The 20,848-nt window shown below is 46.0% G+C and overlaps 1 protein-coding gene and 1 long non-coding RNA gene across 4 annotated transcripts in view; one reads left to right on the top strand and one right to left on the bottom strand.

Moving 5' to 3' along the window:
* Positions 1 to 20,848, top strand: part of LOC137541205 (formin-H-like) — a 174,937-nt gene that overhangs the window by 1,164 nt on the left and 152,925 nt on the right. The gene's annotated exons all lie outside the window — the stretch shown is intronic.
* LOC137541206 (uncharacterized) overlaps positions 1 to 20,848 on the bottom strand; it is a 426,898-nt gene that overhangs the window by 293,296 nt on the left and 112,754 nt on the right. The gene's annotated exons all lie outside the window — the stretch shown is intronic.

The raw sequence follows: 20,848 nt of genomic DNA, 5'->3' as shown, positions 1-20,848 counted from the left end.
CACATCTGATGAAAAAATGATACCGTTTAATGGTCACTTGTAGGCAGGGAACCCTCTTGTCCTCAAGTTTTTCCATTAAGTTTCAGAGTTTCCAGCACTCTGCAATTGCATTTGCAGTTTTTCTGTGCAAGATTTTTCACGTTTGTTTGCGATTTTCCATTCTGTGGGGAAATACATTGTAATTGGGAATGCATGCATTGTGCGGGAATTAGCAGAACGCTGTCCGTTATGAAAACATGAAAAAAAAAGCACAGATGGAATGTGAAAAAAAAAAAAAAAAAAAAAATTCAGATTCCCAAGAGGGCAATTGACTTCAAGGACAAGCATGGTGGCGCATGTTTTTCCACATGCGGCTAAGTGCTTGCGAAGCATCAGCAAGGAGGACAATGGAAGCCTTTACAGCAGTGTCCCCCAACCCGTGTGCCGCGACATGTATGTGTCACAGCAGCCCCGGGTATGTGTTGCTGTGTCCCCTGTGTCCAGTTCTGTCTCCCTTGCAGCTTTTCTGCACTGGTCTGCAGTAAGAGCAGCGCTATAAGAAAATGGCCACCGATGTACAGAAATGCGGACATCAGTGGCAATTTTTCTGTAGCCCTGCTCTGTCAGTGGCGAGGAAGGCAGAATGGAGCAACTAGGCAGAGTGGGGCTCAGAAAAGTGACATCAGCGCTGGAACATGGAGCTGGTGAGTGAGCCGCCGCTGCAACTGCCAGCACTTGTAAATGGGGGCAGCTACTCCTATCTATCTATCCTGAAGGCACCTACGTCTCGCTGCCTATCCTGGGGCCACCTAGTCCTAGCTATCTATCCTAAAGGCATCTACACCTCGCTACCCATCCTGGGGGCACCTACTCCGATATCTATTCTGAAAGCGCCTACACCTCACTGCCTATCCTGTGGGCACCTACTCTTCTATCTATCCTGAAGGCACCTACACCTGGCTACCCATCCTGGGGGCACACTCCTAGCTATCTATCCTGAAGGCGCCTACACCTCGCTGCCTATCCTGTGGGCACCTACTCTTCTATCTATCCTGAAGGCACCTACACCTGGCTACCCATCCTGGGGGCACACTCCTAGCTATCTATCCTGAAGGCGCCTACACCTCGCTGCCTATCCTGGAGACACCTACTCCTAGCCATCTATCCTGAGGGGACCTACACCTCGCTACCTATCCTGGGGGCACCTACTCTTAGCTATTTATACTGAAGGCATCTACACCTCACTGCCTATCCTGTGAGTACCTACTCCTAGCTATATATCCTGAGGGCACCTACGCCTCACTGCCTATACTGGGGGCACCTACTCCTAGCTATCTATTAGGAAGGCGCCTACACCTCCCTGCCTATCCTGGGGGCACCTATTTCTATCTATCTAGCCTGAGGGCACCTACACCTCTCTACCTATCCTGAGAGCACCTACTTCTGGCTACCTATTCTAGGGGCACCTATACAGGGTCTAAGGGCATTTTATTTGTGGGGGGAATGTGATGTTTCACAGAGATCTGAGCATTTGGAGTGATGTGCCATGACTTAAAAAAGGTTGGGGACCTCTGCTCTACAGTGTCCAGAGTCTTCCCTCTTCTTCAACAAGTATCGCTATGGGTTTTTATACCCACACTGTGACTCGGGCTCTCTAACCCTGCATCTTCCCATTTGAATATTTGACTTAAGCCAAAAGTCAAAGTTTTCACAGAGTGATTTCAGAGCCTGAGGGGGGAATAAGGAAAGGAATCAACAATGCACAGTTATATGGATTCAGCATGAACATACCTCTGTGTTTACCTTTGCTAGCTTTGCCTGGGGTTAGGTATCTTTAAATGAATAGTTTGAAGGTTTTTTTTTATTGTTGCATTTTTAAATCTTGAATAATTCAATCCTCCTTGACAGGGCTCTTTGCAGTAAATTTTTGATAATCATCATAGTTACACCTACAGATACCCAGTGCTCCAACACATACAGTGGTACCGCAACCAAATATGTGTGAGACTGGTTAGTATCCAAAACTTAAAATGCAATTTGTTGGTACAAATGCCATGAGCAAGTTAAACCAAAAACTCACATTGTGGGTCCTGTATCACAGGAACCCAGACAAAATACACTTGTCTTAAAGAGAATCTGTACTGTAAAATTCTTACAATAAAAAGCATACCATTCTATTCATTATGTTCTCATGGGCCCCTCTGTGCTGTTTCTGCCACTCCCTGCTGCAATCCTGGCTTGTAATTGCCATTTTTATGCAGTGTTTACAAACAAAAGACATAGCAAGTGATAGGCTGAGAGTAGCTCAGTGTGTGAGTCATACAGAGTGTGCAGGGCACGTGAAAAGGGTGTGTATAGCTTCTATCCAATCACACGCAGCACAGCACATTCCAGCCTGACTGCCTCAGCCCGACAGAGGAGAGAAGATTAGATCATATAACAGAGATAACACAGCCACTATGCAACTAGGAAAGGCTGCAGTAAGACAGAGCACATTAGAACAGCTATAGGAACTTATAGGATAGAAGAAATAAGGCTCACAATTTTGTTACAGAGTCTCTTTAATGCACTATTCATTGCCAGTAAATGTCAGATAAACCTGGAGACCCCACTCTAAAGTTGCCCCAACCGGTTTCGTCTCTCTCTACCCCTGATGACGGTACAGGGCCGAAACCGGTTGCAGCAACTAGAGAGTGGGCATCTTCGGGTTTATCTGACTGCATTTTGTCTGGGTCCCTGTGATACAGGACCACCATGTTAGTTTTTGTTTCAGCATACTTATGGCATTTGTATCAACAAAATGGTGTTTTAAGTTTTTATACTAACCAAATAACCATTGTGTCACTCATATTTGGTTGCGGTACCACTATCTGTGTTGGAGCACTGAGTGTCTGCAGGTGTAACTGTGATGACTGTCAAAAGTTAACTGCACAGAGCACTGTCTCCGCTAAGGATTGCATAATCTGCTGATCTATCGGGGGAATAGTGGTCCTTGGCTGCATTCGTTACATTATTGGAGTTCGGGAAGCACTTGTATGGTTTCAATATTTTTAAATTTTGAATGACAGAATGGCGACCAGACTGCTCAGCCAATCACTATGTACATAGGAGAAGCACAAGTAAATATAAGGTACTGCTAGAGTTAACTTGAGACTTCTGCGGATCAGTGAAACACACGGCTATGTTGATATCTGCATCAAGAAAACGCAGCATCTTGTCCTCAGCACATTCTCCAAATCGTACAGGGAACCTTTCTGCATCCAATAACAATTCTGCAGACAACCTCGGGTTGTGGTTTCAATGTATAGAATTTTTAAGCTGGCAAATTTGCAGCTTCTTCAACCTTTCACAATCTGGTAATGAGTCTACAGGCGATTCTTAAATAACGTTGAGTGCTGACTTCCAGCTAAGGTTCAAAACCTTTCTCTGAACTTCTTAAATGCGCCACAGAGGCTGAAACACCCAAACGCTGTTCTGATTAGTCTGGTGGCTGGCGCATGTGGAACGGAAACTACCCAGAACTCAAAGACCCATAAACATGCCTGAAAACATTACTAGACATTTTACTAGCATTTTAAAGTGTGTCATTTAACCCCAAGTCTGTAGACACATTTTTATTTGTATTTAACCACTTCAGCCCGCAGATTGTTTTCATCTTATGGACAAGAGGAATTTTCACAGTTCAGCGCTCCACCTATTAATTTGCCAATCACACCTACATGATCTAAAGCAGTGATGGCTAACCTTGGCACTCCAGCTGGGACTACAAATCCCATCATGCCTCTGCCTCCCTGAGTTATGCTTAGAGCTGTCAGAGTATTTTAATGCCTCACGGGACTTGTAGTTCCACCACAGCTGTATTGCCAAGGTTAGCCATCACTGGCCTAGAGCTTGTTTTTTTAGGACAAATTAGGCTTTTGGGGGTGGTGATTTATTTTTAGTAATTATTTTATTCTCTGTGAATTTTAAAGTGTACCAGAGACGGACTAATATAAAAGATTTAAGAAAAAAGTGGGGGGAAGCCTGCGCATCCCTAAACACATGCTGCAATTGAATGGTTAATCACATCAGCATACACCGCCTCTATTAGACTGAAAAATGCATGCCCTGCATCCAAAACAATGCTAACATTTATTACACTAGCAGGAACTTTACCTTCCAATATGGTTTGCATGCAAAGTATAAAGTACTAAACACGTGCGCCACAGTGAGGCAAACCTCCAGGCAAGTGACCTAACCTAAATTTAAAACCTTGTGAGCAGCTAAGCAAAAAAAAAATGTGTTTGCATGATAAGTAGTAGCAGATTTGCATATGATTTGCATCTGAATTGAATGTGAAGTGTGCAGAAAGCCTATTTAAGTACTGCACAGTAGGCGCTTTTCCTCATACCGATACAGTCGTGTATATCTCCAAATTGATTGCCTGATGGGGCGGGCTCTGGACCTGTGAAACGCGTTGTGTTTGCCTGGAGATTTTAAATAAATTGCATTGTCTATTTATATTTGACTCATTGGCTGGTCACTCTTTACTGGAGGGCGGTAACCACCGACCCCCCTCCTTTTAAGCAGTTTTTAAACCTTTTACTCTAATCTGGCGCCTCTGTTACTCTTTATCTGTCATATTTAAGTACTGCACACATGAGCTGGTGGTCATTTCAGATGCAGCCTTAGTGGTATGCACTGGCGTTCTCCTCACTAATATAAAAGATTTATACATACCTGGGGCATCCTCCAGCCCCATCTGCACGGATCACTCCCACACTGCCATCCTCAATCTCCTCCAGTACCGGGTCCCATAACTTCGGTCAGTCTGAGCATGTGCAATGCGCTGCCTCCGTTTCTCTCTGGTGGAGAATAGTACTGCGCACTGATTGTGACACTCACTCGTCATGTGCAGTTCTACTCTCAGGCTCTCCCACCCTTATCAGCCCCAGCGGCATTCAAGGAGGCTCCATGCTCCAATCACAGGAGGGGATGCCGGCAGCCAATTAGCGAGCTGCACCGCGCCTGCCGATACAGCGTGTATGCATATGTAATGTACATGCGCGAGTTAATGGGGAGGTGAGGTGAACGGCTGTGTCAGGAGTTTCCAGCCAGGACAAACTACTCACATGGCGCTGCCACGGCCAGCTTAATCACTTGGGGACTAGCATTAAAACCCCAATTAAGGACCAGAGCAGTTTGCCTGGTTTAGGTGTCCCCAGTTTAGATAGCCAAGGATAGGTATTCCCAGTATAGGCAGTCAGGCATGGATGTCCCCAGTACAGATAGGTGTCCCCAGTATAGGTGGCAGCTAGTGTTGATCGAACAGTGTTCGCCACTGTTCGGGATTCGGCAAATTTTGTGGTGTTCGAGTTCGCGGCAAACACCATCTGAACACCTCAGTGTCCGTGATGGATGCTCGGCCACGTGGCTCTAACTTGTCCTTGACCGAACGTGGCCGTACGTTCGGTCGAACGCACGTCTCACTCTGTGATTGGCCGAGCGGGTCACGTGTTCGGGTGCATAAATACCCGAACGCGCGTGATCGGCGCCATTTGCTTTGCATTTTGCTTTGGGGTTTAGCTTTGGGTAGGTAGGGAGTTTAGTGTAGGGTAGCGTACTGTCTGCCAGTGCCAGCCACAGGGCCACAGCCTCCAGCCTCACCGCTGACAGCAGCACCCACAGAGCCTCACTGCTAGCCAGGCCAGCCACAGGGCCCCAGCCTCACCGCTGACAGCAGCAGCCACAGGGCCTCACTGCTAGCCAGGCCAGCCACAGGGCTCCAGCCTCACCGCTGACAGTAGCACCCACAGGGCCTCACTGCCAGCCAGGCCAGCCACAGAGCCCCAGCCTCACCGCTGACAGCAGCTGCAGCACCCACAGGGCTGTTAAAAATCCACACGTATTTTCAGTGACTTTTGTAGCATATTGTTTATTAAAAAAACACTTTCAGTGCCGCCAAGTGGGATCACTTGCGTACCACCAATCCACAAATATATTCTGTGACGTTTGCCGAGTATTGTTTATTAAAAAAAAACACTTACAGTGCCGCCAAGTGGGATCACTTGCGTACCACCGATCCACACGTATATTCTGTGACTTTTGCTGAGTATTGTTTATTAAAAAAATATTTCATCTTTGTGAGAAGTACTACTAACGACTAAGTAACGACTACTATGAAGAAATCCCATGAAAGAGGGAGGGGCAGGGGAAGAGTTGTTTCCCCTGACGTTTCACGTGCAGGCCGTGGTGGCGCACCTGAGAAAACCCCCTCAATGCCGCCCATCTGCCCCAGTCAAAAAACATACCTCACTAATCCACAAGAATGGGAAGATGTAATGAATTGGTTGACCTCTCAAGCGTCCAGCAGCGGGTTAAGCACCAGCCCATCCTTGTCAGGCACGAGGTCCTCTGTCAGTTCTATGGAGCCAGTGGGCACAAAGGTGACACAACCAGCAGCTACAACAGGCACACAACAAGCAAATACAGAGTCTTAACAATTCTTGTACGACACACTGGGCTATTCGGAGGAGATATTCGCACCTGCACAAACTGCCATCTGTGAAAGGTCAATGGAACAGCCACAAATCTTGTGCCCGAATTCATAGGCAGTGGATGATGAAAATGCACCAATCACTGAAAGGCAAAGCGAGGACGAAGACACCCAAATCCCAGAGCAATGTGCGCAGCAATTGGAATGGCAGGAGGGCTGCACAGAACATGAACACAAGATGGGATTGAGGTGCGCAGAGGTTGTTCTGATGAGCTCTACTCCACCGCACACACGAGGACGACTCGGAGATGGAAAAGGAGGTTTTGGACGATGATCAACAGACCCGGATTGGCCAACAGCAGCACGTGGCCGTCGGGATAGCAGTACAGATGAGTCAGCTGAAGAACCTACTGCATCAAGAGTTTGCATTGTGCCACAAAGGAGTCCGGGAACATCGGCCACAACAAGCGCACAAGTGAGATGCAAAAGAGGCACGCGCCAAACTCCCAAGCAAAGCAGTAGGTCCTCCAAAGTCTGGGATCTCTTTGAAGACAGCAGCAAGGATGGAACCATGGTGATTTGCAGGGTGTGCAGGAAGACACTGAGCAGGGGAAAAAATTTGAACAACCTCAGCACCATCAGCATGCGCCGGCACATGGAAGCCAAACATCCCACTCTGTGTTCAAACGCGCAAGGCCAGGGTACCGTCGGCTCGCTTCCAGCCCCCAGCAACACTGCCTCCGGTGTGGACACCAGACCCTCCTCAGCAGACCAGCCATTACGTGGTGGACAAACATCCGTACCAACCGATGAGTTTAAACCGTAGTGCTCTTGACTGTTCCCATTCATCGACAACAACCAACTGCCCTTCAGTGTGCGAGCCTGCTGTTCAGCTATCTGTCCCGGAGATGTTGCCGTGCAGGAGAAAAATGCCAGCAAATGACCCCTGGGCCATGGCACTAACAGCCAGCATTGCCCGGTTCCTGGCCTGCGAAATGCTTACATATAGAGTGGTGGAGACAGACCACTTCAAATGCATGATGTCAATGGCCATACCACGTTACGCGGTTCCCAGCCGCCACTTCTTTGTGCGCTGTGCCGTGCCAGCATTACATGATCACGTGGTTGGCAAAATCACCTGAAGCCTGAAAAATGCCGTTGCCTGCAAGGTTCACCTCACCACTGACACCTGGACGAGTGCGTTTGGCCAGGGTCGGTACATCTCCCTTACGGTGCAGTGGGTGAACCTTGTGGAGCCTGGCAGCGACTCCTTACCCGCTACGGCACAGGTGTTGCCAACGCTGCAAATTGCCGGACCTGCTTCCCTGCGAGTCAATGACAACAGCGACCTCTCTGGCTCCTTCTCCTCCACCGCCTCTCCAAGCTCGACCTCATCCGGCATCGTTAACCCAGCAACCGGAGCGTGGAAGCGGTGCAGCACAGCTCTTGCCATGCGTCAGCAAGCCTTACTGAAGCTGATCTGCATTGGAGATAAGCAGCACACAGGTGCAGAAATTTGAAAGGCAATCAAGGAACAGACCCAGTTGTGGCTAGCACCGCTGTACCTGGAACCAGGCATGGTTGTGTGTGATAATGGGAGCAATCTCATTCGCGCCTTACAGTTGGCAAAGCTGAGACACATCCCTTGCCTGGCCCACGTTCTGAACCTAGTTCTGCGGTTCCTGAGGACATACCCAAATGTGGCGGATCTTCTGCTGAAGGTGTGGCGAGTGGCCAAACATTTCCGAAAGTCCAGTGACACTTCGGCCGCACTCACCAAGTTGCAGCAGCGCTTCAGTCTACCCAACCATTGCTTGGTGTCTGATGTCCCCACAGGGTGGAATTCTACGCTGCACATGCTAGCACGCCTTTGCGAGCAGAGGAGTGCAGTAGTCCAGTACCTGAAGGAGCAGTACCGAGGTGCATCCGGTCAGCTGCCAAACTTCTGTGGATCAGAATGGGCCACCATGTCGGACCTCTGCGAAGTCCTCTAAAATTTTGAGCAATCCACGTTGCTTGTGAGCGGTGATAACTCTTTAGTCAGCATTACAATACCACTGCTGTGTTTACTGAAGCAATCAATGTTGCAGATCAAGGAAGAGGCAATCAGGATGGAAGAGGCGGAATGAGAGAGGACAACGATCAGCGTGATGATACCCACATCAGGCAATCTGCCTCAGGAACCGCTGGTCCCAGATATGATGAAGAAGAGGACGAGGAACAGCTGGAGTTGGAGCAGGGCTTGGATGCCTCAACTGCCGGGGAACATGGCCGTGCACGTTTGACTTCCACAATTCAGCGGGAATGGACAGGAGAACAAGACCAGGAAGAAGGTATTGGTGATGGTGCATCACAACAATCAAGCACAGAACATGATGAGCATCCTGGTGGGACTCTGGCACACATGGCTCAGTTAATGCTAGGCTGCATTGAACGCGACCCGCGCATTGTCAGAATTCTGGTCGACGTGGATTACTGGGTTTATACCCTTCTGGATCCATGCTACAAAGAAAATATTCCCACACTGATTGAAGAAATTGTCAGACAGGTGAAAATGGAGGAATACCAGCAGGCCCTTGTGGAGAAATTAGTGAGGAGATTTGCATCCTCCTCCAGCCACGTCAACAGACTGACTTCCGCTAACCCAGGACTAGGAGGGGAGCAAAGAACACAAGCTGCAGCTAGTGCCCACAAGGGAATGGTATCGGCAGTGTCCAAGGTGTGGCAAACTTTTCTGACACCCAGGCAGCAGCCCAAAGAACAGCATTCGCCCAGTTCCACCTACAACACAGATCGCCTGCAGAAGATCGTCAAGGACTACATGTCAGATGGCCTAGCCCTGTTCAACAATCCATCAGTCCCCTTTAACTATTGGGTCTCTAAGCTAGACACCTGGCACGAACTGGCAATGTACGCAATAGAGGTGCTGGCTTGCCCTGCAGACAGCGTTATCTCCAAACGCTGTTTCAGTGCTGCCGGAGGCATCGTTACAGATCGGCGTATCCGCCTCTCCACAGAAAATGCAGACCGTCTGACACAAATAAAAATGAATAAATCGTGGATTGGAAACGACTTCGCAACACCCCACGACCCAGCACCATGAACATCTGTGCTGGGTTAGCGTTTCCGCTCTCTTTTTAAGGAATATCTCATTCTATTATATTTATCACTGCATGGTGACAAAATGCTTTGCTGTATGCATGCATTTTGTCGCCATGCCATGCCTGGGTTGTGTCACAAAGCGTGGCCTTGCTCTCCTGTAGTACCTCCTCTTCCATCCTGTGTGCTGGGTTAGCGTTGCCGTTCTCTTTTTAAGGAATATCTCATTCTATTATATTTATCATAGCAAATATATTGGCGCCAAGGAACAATGGAACCGCCGCTGAGAAGAACAATGTCCAAAAGTTCAGAAGACAGGCATACATCAAAGGTCAGCGCAGGTTTAGAAAGTCATTATATGTAGGGAATGGTACATTCTTCACCACAATATATCAAATGCTCAGAGGTAGGTATCCGCCAAACATCAAAACTAGAAAAGTCTTACCAGCTCCCAACAACCCACATTATAAGGTTGTAAAATGGCTCAAATCACAGATAACGTCCAGGGAACATCAGACGTCGTGAAGATACAGTGGACATCCGTATGGAGGTAAAGTTTCAGGAATTTATATAGGAAAACTAAAACGGCAATATCTAAGCATAACCCGTTTATTTAGATAAAATTTCTTTAAAAGGCAGTAGATATAAAAACAATAACCCACATACGGGGCCCATAAACAGGGAACTCCGGAAGATTAGCGCGCATGTAATGGTCAATCGTAGATCAATAGACAATGGTGCCGCCTGTTACCTTCCCGACCGGTTTCGCAGTCTTGCGTCATCAAGGGAGAAAATCCCCTGCCTTTTAAAGAAATTTTATCTAAATAAACGGGTTACGCTTAGATATTGTCATTTTTGTTTTCCTATATAAATTCCTGAAACTTTACCTCCATACGGATGTCCAACAAAAATCTACTCACATGTCTACCTTAACTACTTCAGCACACTATGAATTCTACAGACAGCAGTTCTGCACACTATACACACATAAATCACAGTTCTAAGTTAGTAACACAGACCTAACTACCAGCTAGCTCTCCCTGAAGCTTACACTCCTCTCCCTGTCTGTCTCTTGCTGCTATCAAACAGTGACCACATAATGGAGTGAAACCTCCTCCCTCTGCCACCCTTAATATCTGCCTGTGGTGGGATCTCTTCCCATTGTCTGCTGGTCCTTGCTGCGCATCCTGGGAGCAAATAACAAATAGCAATTCCGCTCTTTTCGACAAAATTTTGGCATCGTACCACCCCCAGGTTTACCTGCCCTCGTTCGGCGAAAAAAAATTACCACATTGGTAAACGATTAAGGCCCAATTTGCCACAAATAGAACTTACAAATCTCACTCACTCATACCTAGTGGCTGAAACCAAGAAAACACCAGTAGAAATTAATGCAAATAATAGTATTAATAATAAATATAATGCATTGTAAATATTACTATAGAACGCATTTCTTGAACTCTGCACCACTTCAATTGATACTCTTAAAGCTAATAAAAAAAAATGCCAGATACTTACCTAAAGAGAGGGAAGGCTCAGTGTCCTATAGAGCCTTCCCTCTCCTCTCCCAGTGCCCTTGGTGCAGCGCTGTCCCCGGGAGCAGTATTCATCCAATTCAGTCAAGTACTGCTCGCTCCGCTGCTGAAGGAGGCTTCGGAAAGTCTTCGGGAGCCCGACTGCTCCCAAAGACGGGCCGCTCCAAACATTGCACATGCAAGCGTCCTCTCTTTTGCACTCGCGCGTGAACAGTTTGGAGCCATCTGTCTTCGGGAGGACTGAGCTCCCGAAGACTTCTGAAGTCCGCCGTGGCAGGGGATTCAAGCAGGGAAGCCAGCGCTGCAACAAGGGCACCGGGAGAGGGAAGGCTCATAAGGACCCAGAGCCTACCCCCTCCTTAGGTAAGTATATGGCTTTTATTTTTGTTTTTTACCCCACCGGTCCCATTGACTTTAAATTTATTTTGGCATAAAAAACAAAATACAAATATTAACCATTTAAGGACCAGCGGTCTCTGGGCACTTAAAGACCAGAGACCGCTGGTCCAATCCCGACGGAATCCCGACGAATCGCCGCACATACCCGCCGCAACCGCCATCATCGCCGCTCGCCGAGACCCTCAGGACAAAGACTCCACCGCCTCTATGACGGCAGAGTCATGTGAGCCGGTCAGGAGCAGCTTTCATTGGCTCCTGACCCTGTTTTTCAATGTAAGCCAATGGGAACGGCTTACATTGAAAGACAGGGCCAAGAGCCAATGAAATCGGCTCCTGACCGGCTCACATGACTCTGCCGTCATAGAGACAGGCAGAGCCTGTGAGATGCGGCGAGAATCGTCGGGTTTGAGCGGCGCAATCGGCGGGTAGCGGCAGAAACGGCGGATGCGCGCTGCTGACAGTGATTGAAATCTACGCCCTGCCAGCCAGGAGCCCACCAAAACAGGGGGTAGATCTCAATCACTGCGGTCCTTATCTAGTTAAAAAGAGTGAGTGTGAGTGTGAGTGTGAGTGTGAGTGTGTGTGTGTGTGTGTGTTTCCTTTGCATTTGCTCTACATTTCCAAAGCACCTTGGCGAGATCTTTGCAGAATTTGAAATTTGACTGAAATCAAATGGAACAGGGTTATGTTACACTTGAGTTTCAGTTGCTTTGAGTCTATTTTGAGTTACAGGGACTAACGATTACAAATATTTAAAAGTACATATAGAGGTGATCACAAGCATAGCTCAAATAAAGAAGCTGTGGGAGAGCCCCTGGTGGACTCCTTGTGTCCAAGGGTCCCGATGCAGTTGCAACTTCTGCATCCCCTAATGCTACCCTACTGTCACTCTTAGTTCTATCCGCCTCCTCCGTTGTCTGCCATCATCGTCAGCCCATTCCACCTGACACTGGCTATTTTAACGTGACTATGCAAGGAGTCACTGGTGATGATCGGAATAGGCGAATATCAATTTCACAAAATTTCATGTAATTTTTGATCATTACCATTGTAATGTCAAAATCTTAATTATGTGAAAATTTGCAACATTTTTCATAATTATGTCCATACATTCATTTTTGGTAATTAAGATAATTTTTGTACTTACAATATAAACTGGATAATGTAGAAATGAATTGAACATTTATTGAATATCATAGATTGGAAACAATTAAAACCAACAAGGTCTAAGGGTGGCGGGGCCCACATATAATCACAAATAATTTACAAGCTGTAGTGCGCTATATAAATAAGCGGAGTACTAAGTAAGGTCATGAAGTGCTTCGTGCAAGTTATATATCCAGTTCACAAATTGCTTGTACATACAGACAATATACATAGCACTTATATGAAAAATACAAAAATACAAAGTGCATCGGTTTTTCCTTCTTTCCTTTCTTCTAAGCAGTGGTTATTCCTCATTCCTATTCGACACCCTATGTCCATTGTATATTCATACATTGGATCATTTATTGCACGCATGCACTTTATATTTTTCATATAAATGATATGTATATTGTTTGTATGTACAGGCAATTTGTGAACTGGATATATAACTTGGACTAAGCCCTTCATGACCTTACTTAGTACTCCGCTTATTTATATATTTCACCTCAGCTTGTTATTTATTTGTGATGACAAGTGGGCCCGCCACCCTTTGACCTGGTTGTATTTAATCTATGATTTTCAATAGATCAATTCATTTCTATATTATCCAGTTTGGTGCGGTATTTTTTGAGGTTTTCTTTTCTTTATTTTGTATACGGCTTGTTATGCCTCTTCTGCACATTCTGGCATTTTATTGTATTTTGGGATTGTTGTGATCTATGTAGGATGGTGCTTGCCCACTTCATGCTGTGTGAATCATTTTTGTACTTTTGATTTTGTGATGACATTTTCATAATTCAAAAATTTTCAAAAATTTTCGTAATTACAAGTATTTTTGGGGAGAAATGTTTATGTAAAATCATTAAATTATGATTTTGGGTTACCAGTTATTTCTTGTAATTTTGTTTTACAAGGAATTATGAAATTCCGAGTAATTGTGTCATTTGTGTATTTCTTCTAAAAGCCGAGACATTTTTTGTAGGAAGCAGAACTGCGGGAAATCTCTCCTTATACGGAGCTGGAACTGGGATTAATGTTGGCAGTGAGAGTGTTTGCTTTGTGAAATAATGGGATGCTTGTGCAACCAGTTAAAAACTCAACTCCCAGCCGGGGTGGTTTCCTAGACCTGTTATGCTAGTTACACACTATACTATTTTCTGTTACATTTACCTGCCAGATCAATTTTTTCCAACATGTCCAATCTGAATTTCGATAGATTTTTCGATTTTCCGATCGTTTTTTAAATAGATTTTCATAGAATGAAAGTCGATCAAAAAAAGATCGAAAAGACGATAAAAAAAAGATTGGATAATCAAAAATCAATCAAATTCAGATCGGACAAGTTGGAAATAATCTATCTGGCAGGTAAATCTAACAGAAAATTGTATGGTGTGTACCTAGCATTAGACGCTAAATAGCCAAGTTTGCTTTTCTTATGCAATAAATGTCAAATAAATCCCTCTAAAGGAAACCAGATTAATTTTGTATTACAAGAAATTATGAAATTACGTGTAACAAAAAACTAAACACAAAATTAGGATTTAAAGCAAAACTACTTTATTACTATATATATATATATATGCATTTATCTGAGTGTGAGGATATTTATATTGATTTCTGTTACCATAACTAATTATTAATTATTATCCATGTATACCGCTGCTATCACCTCATGGTGATTTTTAATACTGTTTTTACGGTGTTTGCCTTTCATCAATAAAGAATTTGTATTTTGAATACTATTGGAGCAGTCTGGTGCTGCATATTGGGTACTTTTTTCTTCTTTTCATATCCATGGTTGTGTTATTGCCCATTTAGCACATTCCGTCCTCATTATCCCTAATGTTATTTTTAGGATGGTGCTTGTCCTTTTGTTTGTTAAACATTAAAGCAAAACTACGACACTAAATTACAAATGACAAAATTAAGAATTTTCTACGAATTAAAATTTAATTTAATTGGTAGAAAATTCATGAAATTGTAATTCATAATTACGAATTACAATTTCATGCCGTAAATACGAAAACATGTAATTTCGGCTCATCACTACAAGCAGGGCAGTTTCTAGGCTAAAATGCACCCAGTGCGAGAGTGTAAAAATTGCGCCCCCCCCCCCCCGTGCCGGAGCCAGGTATAGGTGCCTGCAGTATAGGTTAGCTAGGTCTAGTTGCACTCAGTATAGGTAGTGGGCTATAGGTCCCCCCAATATAGGTAGCCAGGCATAGGTGCCCCAGTATAATTGCCCCAGTATAGATTAGCCAGGTAGGTGCCTCCAGTATAGGTATCCAGTATAGTTCAGGGGCGGACTGGCCAGGGGGGCCAGGGTTGCCAACTCATCCCTTTAATTACTGACACATATGAATTATACAAGTTTTGTGGCTATTTGGATGCAGTTAATGCACTGGTTATGTGCAAATAGCCCCAGAACCTGTATAACTTAGATGTGTCAGTAATTAAAGGGATGAGTTGGCAACACTGAGGGGGGCAGGGGGGCAATCTCCCCCCAGGCCACCTTTCATTCAGTGATTTAGGGTAGGTTTGGTGTCTGGTGTATTGGGGTTTGTTGTAAGGCAATGTGAAACTTGAGGCTAGCTGATAAAAGTGCAATCAGAGGACAGGCAAGCTGGTAAATATACACAGCATGATGCAGAGCTTGCCTGGAGGGTCTGTGTGCAAACATCTGTCTGGTCTCTCCCCATTGTTATTATGACTGCATGTGTGGGTAAGGTGTTACACAAGTTGAAAAGTTTTTGACAGTCCCTAGACTCCAGGAGGGCTGCTTTTTGACTTGTGTGAGAGACTGGCAGGGACAGGAGTCCTATTACAGGCAAGTAGCCTCTGTGTGATGTGCAATACAGATAAGCTCTCTGCTCCATCTCAAGCTATTCTCAATTTCTCTCCACTCCTCCTCTCTCTGGGCTAGTGCACGCCAAAATCGCAATAGCAATCGCTAGCAATTTGTGAGTGTGATTTTGTGAAACGATTTTCAGAGCGTTTTTTTTTTTTTAATGAATTGCTCCAAAAAATGCTACATGCAGTGTGTAGCATTTTTTGGAGCAATTCATTAAAAAATAGCTCTGAAAATCGCTTCACAAAATCACACTCACAAATTGCTAGCGATTGCTATTGCGATTTTGGCGTGCACTAGCCCAGAGGAGTGGAGAGAAATTGAGAATAGCCTGAGATGGAGCAGAGAGCTTATCTGTATTGCACATCACACAGAGGCTACTTGCCTATCATAGGACTCCTGTCCCTGACAGTCCCTCACACAAGTCAGAAAGCAGCCCTCCTGGAGTCTAGGGACTGTCAAAAACTTTTCAACTTGTATAACACCTTACCCACACATGCAGTCATAATAACAATGGGGAGAGACCAGACAGATGTTTGCCCACAGACCCTTCAGGCAAGCTCTGCATCATTCATGCTGTGTATATTTGCCAGCTTGCCTGTCCTTTGATTGCACTTTTATCAGCTAGCCTCAAGTTTCACATTGCCTTACAACAAACCCAAATACACCAGACACCAGACCTGCCCTAAATCACTGAATGAAAGGTGGCCTGGGGGGAGATTGCCCCCCTCCCCCCCTGGCCAGTCAGTGTAGCTGTATACAGTGCTTCCCTGAACTAATTACTTTGCAGTCCCCTGGGGAGAGGGAGGGAGAGTTCACAGCACCCTTTGGCTGTCTGCGCTCAGGGCTGCTGCAGGGCTGCACGGCCCCTAGAAACGGGTCTGACTACAAGTCACGTAGTACATGCACTTGTGGTGACACTGAACGCACATACACTTGAGGGGGCGGCCCAGCAGGGGGTGGTAGGACGAATACCAATACATTTCATGCTAAAATCTATTGGCAATCTGTGTGCAGTGTGTGAAATAGGAAATAGCTCCCTCTCTGATCAGATTCGACCAGAGGGATCTATCTGATAGTGGATCTGGCCATCCATCAAGTGATCTTTGGCCACCTTTAAAAGGATACCCGAAGTGACATGTGACATGACGAGATAGACATGTGTATGTACAGTGCCTAGCACAAAAATAACTATGCGGTGTTCCTTTTTTTCCTTTCTCTGTCTGAAATAGTTAAATATCAGGTATGTAAGTGGCTGACTCAGTCCTGACTCAGACAGGAAGTGACTACAGTTTGACCCTCGTTGATGAGAAATTCCAACTATAAAACACTTTCCTAGCAGAACATGGCTTCTAAGAGCAAGAGAGAGATAAAAACTGGAATTTCTTATCAGTGAGGGTCACACTGTAGTCACTTCCTGTCTGAGTCAGGACTGAGTCAGCCACTTACATACCTGATATTTAACTCTTTCAGACAGAGAAAGAAAAAAAGGAACACAGCATAGTTATTTGTGTGCTAGGCACTGTACATACACGTGTGTATCTCACATGTCACCTGTCACTTTGGGTATCCTTTAATCCCTCCAAGGAAGGCGTTAACATTTTTCTGGAGTCACTGCAGACATTAGAAAGAGGTTTTCTTTAATTCGCCTCAGAGTGGCCCGTCCTGTTTTTCAAGTTCTGATTCGTTGGATTTGCTACACATTTGTGTTCAGGTGTTATATTTCTTCTTTTTAAGCTGCTTTGGCTGTCACTTATTTGTCATTTGTGCAACAACACAACCCCATAAATACTGAATGCGGCATAAATCCCTCAGCCTGCAAAATCTCGGTGTAAAAACAGCCTTAATGTAATTTGTGTAGTTCTTCTAAAAGCCGAGAATTTGTTTTGTTTTAGGAAGCAGAACTGCTGGAAATCTCTCCTTGTATGGAACTGGAACTGGGATTAATGCTGGCAGTGAGTGTTTGCTTTGTGAAATAATGGGATGCTTGTGCAACCACTTAACACTCAACTCCCAGCCAAGGTGGTTTCCTAGACCTGTTAGGCACTAAGTAGCAAAGTTTGTTTTTCTTCTGCACTAAATGTCAAATAAATTTCTTTAAAGGAAACCAGAGACAATGAATCTTCAAAGTTTTATACATACCTGGGGCTTCCTCCAGCCCTATGTGCACGGATCACTCCCACGCTGCTGTTCTCAGTCTTCTCCCTCTTTGTTACCGGGTCCCATAAGTTCGGCCAGTCTGAGCATAAAGTTCGGCCAGTCTGAGCATGCGCAGTGCACCTTCTCAGGTGGAAAATTATACAGTGCAGGCGCAGTACTATTCTCCACTCAAGGGAGATGGAGAGAGCACATTGCACTTGCGCAGTTCATCTGTTTTACCCAACTGGGCCATCTTTCAGAATCCAGGCCTCAGCGTCTTCTAGTTCCCTTGTTGTCCTCCTGGTCCTCATCCTTGATCCACTGTGCAGGCCAGTGAAGTGTTTGACTTAGATTTAGCTACTACTGTACATACGGTGGCTGCACTGCTCCTTGATTGACCTACCTTAAAGCGTTATGTACACGCGCAAAAAGCTCCCAGTCACAGGAGCGCAATCAAGGAGCTCTCACGGCCCGGCCTAGTGCCCAACTTAGGCAATAGTGCCCAACTTAGGCCTGGAAATTGAATGGAGGCCGGGAAGGGGGGGGGGGGTGGCTGCGCAGTACTGATCAGTCAGTGGCTGGAAGGTGTAATGGTTAAGGGCTCTGCCTCTGACACAGGAGACCAGGGTTCAAATCTCGGCTCTGCCTGTTCAGTAAGTCAGCACCTATTCAGTAGGAGACCTTAGGCAAGTTTCCCTAACACTGCTACTGCCTATAGAGTGCGCCCTAGTGGCTGCAGCTCTGGCGCTTTGAGTCCGCCAGGAGAAAAGCGCGATATAAATGTTATTTGTCTTGTCTTGTCTACTATTCTCCACCGGAGAGAGATGGAGGGAGTGCACTGCACATGCTCAGGCTGGCTGCACTTACGGGACACTGTAGCGGCGATAGAGAAGGCTGAGGACGGCGGCGTGGGAGCAATCTGTGCGGATGGGGCTGGAGGAAACCCCAGGTATGTATAAAACTTTCACTATTCTTCATCTCTGGTACACTTTAAAGTAAGACATAAATTGTTATCTGGTCGGAAGCCCCTGCAAAAGCCACTCTATTCAGGAGACACCTCCAAGACTGCAAGCTGTGAACTTCTCAAACTGTTGACTCTATGCTTTGCTCCACCTCCTAGCCTAAAAAGCATATGACTGTCAAGTCTAGTAGAAGCAGCCTCACCGATAGATCCTGCTGTTAACACCTTCTGCTGGGTTGCTACAGGTCAAACGACCAAATATAAAAAAAATAATATAAAATTCAGACCTGTTTGCTAGTATTACCAGATTTATTTAAAGGAGAACTGTAGTGAGAGGTATATGGAGGCTGCCATATTTATTTCCTTTTAAGCAATACCAGTTGCCTGGCTATTCAGCTAATCCTCTGCCTCTAATACTTTCAGCCATAGGCCCTGAACAAGCATGCAGCAGATCAGGCGTTTCTGACAAATTTAGACAGATATGACAAGATTAGCTGCATGCTGGTTTCTGGTGTGATTCAGACACTTCTTTAGGCAAATAGACCATCAGGGCTGCCAGGCAACTGGTATTGCTTAAAAGGAAATAAATATGGCAGCCTCCATATCCCTCTCACTACAGTTCTCCTTTAAGTCTGAGCATGGAGTACAGATTTAAATGGTCTAGCTCAGAACAAAGTTTTTAGATGCATTAAGATAGATTACTTGAAGTGCCCAGCAGGAAGTACATCACTAGTAGGGGGGCGGGCCTATGCCCTGCTAGGCCTGTCACCGTACCGTATCCCATAAATCCAGTGTAAAACTGGACTAAACCTCCTGCGTGGTATGCCTGACACTGTGTCGGGCTAAAAAAAATAAACTAGCAGGGGTCCCCAGTAAAGGTAGCTAGCTAGAGGTGCGCTAGTATAGTTGTCCCACACCCCCTGAACACCCCCCTGCAGTGATCCCCAGCGCCATTCCTCACCAAGGCTTTCACCTGCGTCGATCGCAGCAGCTCTGATCACAGCGTTTGGTGTAGTTCAGACACTACTGTAGCCAAATAGATCAGCAGGGCTGCCAGGCAACAGGTATTGTTTAAAAGAAAACAAATATCACTCTCACCCCAGGTTCACTTTATATTGGCATCTGCTTTACTTTGGGGATGGGTCGTGGATGACCACTGCAGGCTGTGTTTGGGGGAAACTAAAAGGAGCAAAGTGGTAACTCATCATTCGCAGGGGATGCATGCTCTAGCCTTGGCTGCAATGCATGCATGCCGTTGTAAGACATCCTCATGTGGCTAATCAGAGGTGCGTGAAGCAATGTTGGATTTGACCCAAAAGCAGCATGGCCAGCAGCAGCCCAAAAGCTCCTTGTCTGAAGAGGTTCAACATCAGGACCTGGAGAGAACACTCCACTGTTAGTAGCCTCATGCCAATAAGCAGCACCAGTTCTAGACTTTCTGCTGCTTGAAGCAATCTTTGGAAGATGTGCGAGACCATCAGCACCAATGAGCAAAGGGGTAGTGGGCAGCTGTGATTGGCCAGTCTGGTGCCAGCACGCCCATCTGATTGGATGCGTGCCGAAGCTTGGGTGGGCCACCCCCCAGCTGTGGTTGCTGGAGGGGGAGGGGGGAGTGCTGATGGCAGCCTGCGGTGAAGGAGGGGGGGGGGGGGGAGTTGCGCCCCCATCCCTGCTGCTGTTTGCACCTGCTGCTCCTACTTCCTGCACTGCGCCTCCTCCTTCCCCTAAAAATGGCCCTGGAGGGCCCAAAACTAGGCCCCCCACTGTAGGATTCTCCCCTTAAGGGGTCCCCCTTCAGCTGCATCCCTTGCAGGGGCTGTGGTTATGCCCCTGCATGCCTTATGATCATAGGGAAGGGCAGCAGGTGCCACAAGTTAAATGAAAACTGGGATTTGGGGATGCGTGGATGAGAAGGGTATTGTGTGTGCTACACTACGGTGTGTTTCCAAACGCTGCCCGCCCCCTAGATTTTGCCGCCTAAATCACGATTCCGGTGGCTTCATGGTAGATCCACCAGTCAATAAGCAGCAAATTATGACCCTGAAAAACATTAAACGAGTGACGAGCCTGACGTCCATCTTCTGATCCGCCGACATGCTTTTCCTTTTTTAGAATTTGAAAACCTCAGAAAAACTGAAAATAATGTGTTGCTGTTTAGTCTAGCCTGAAATTAAGCATATTAAACGGATTAACTGCTTGATAAGAGCCTCTTGGATTGCTTCATCCATAATAGCAGAGGTGGGCAGAGGTAATGAAATAACTTGAAT

The sequence above is a fragment of the Hyperolius riggenbachi genome, chromosome 12 (genome assembly GCF_040937935.1).
Source record: "Hyperolius riggenbachi isolate aHypRig1 chromosome 12, aHypRig1.pri, whole genome shotgun sequence".
Lineage (NCBI taxonomy): Eukaryota > Metazoa > Chordata > Amphibia > Anura > Hyperoliidae > Hyperolius > Hyperolius riggenbachi.
The sequence above is the reverse complement of the archived record's forward strand: the minus strand, read 5'-3'. Positions and strand labels throughout refer to the sequence as shown.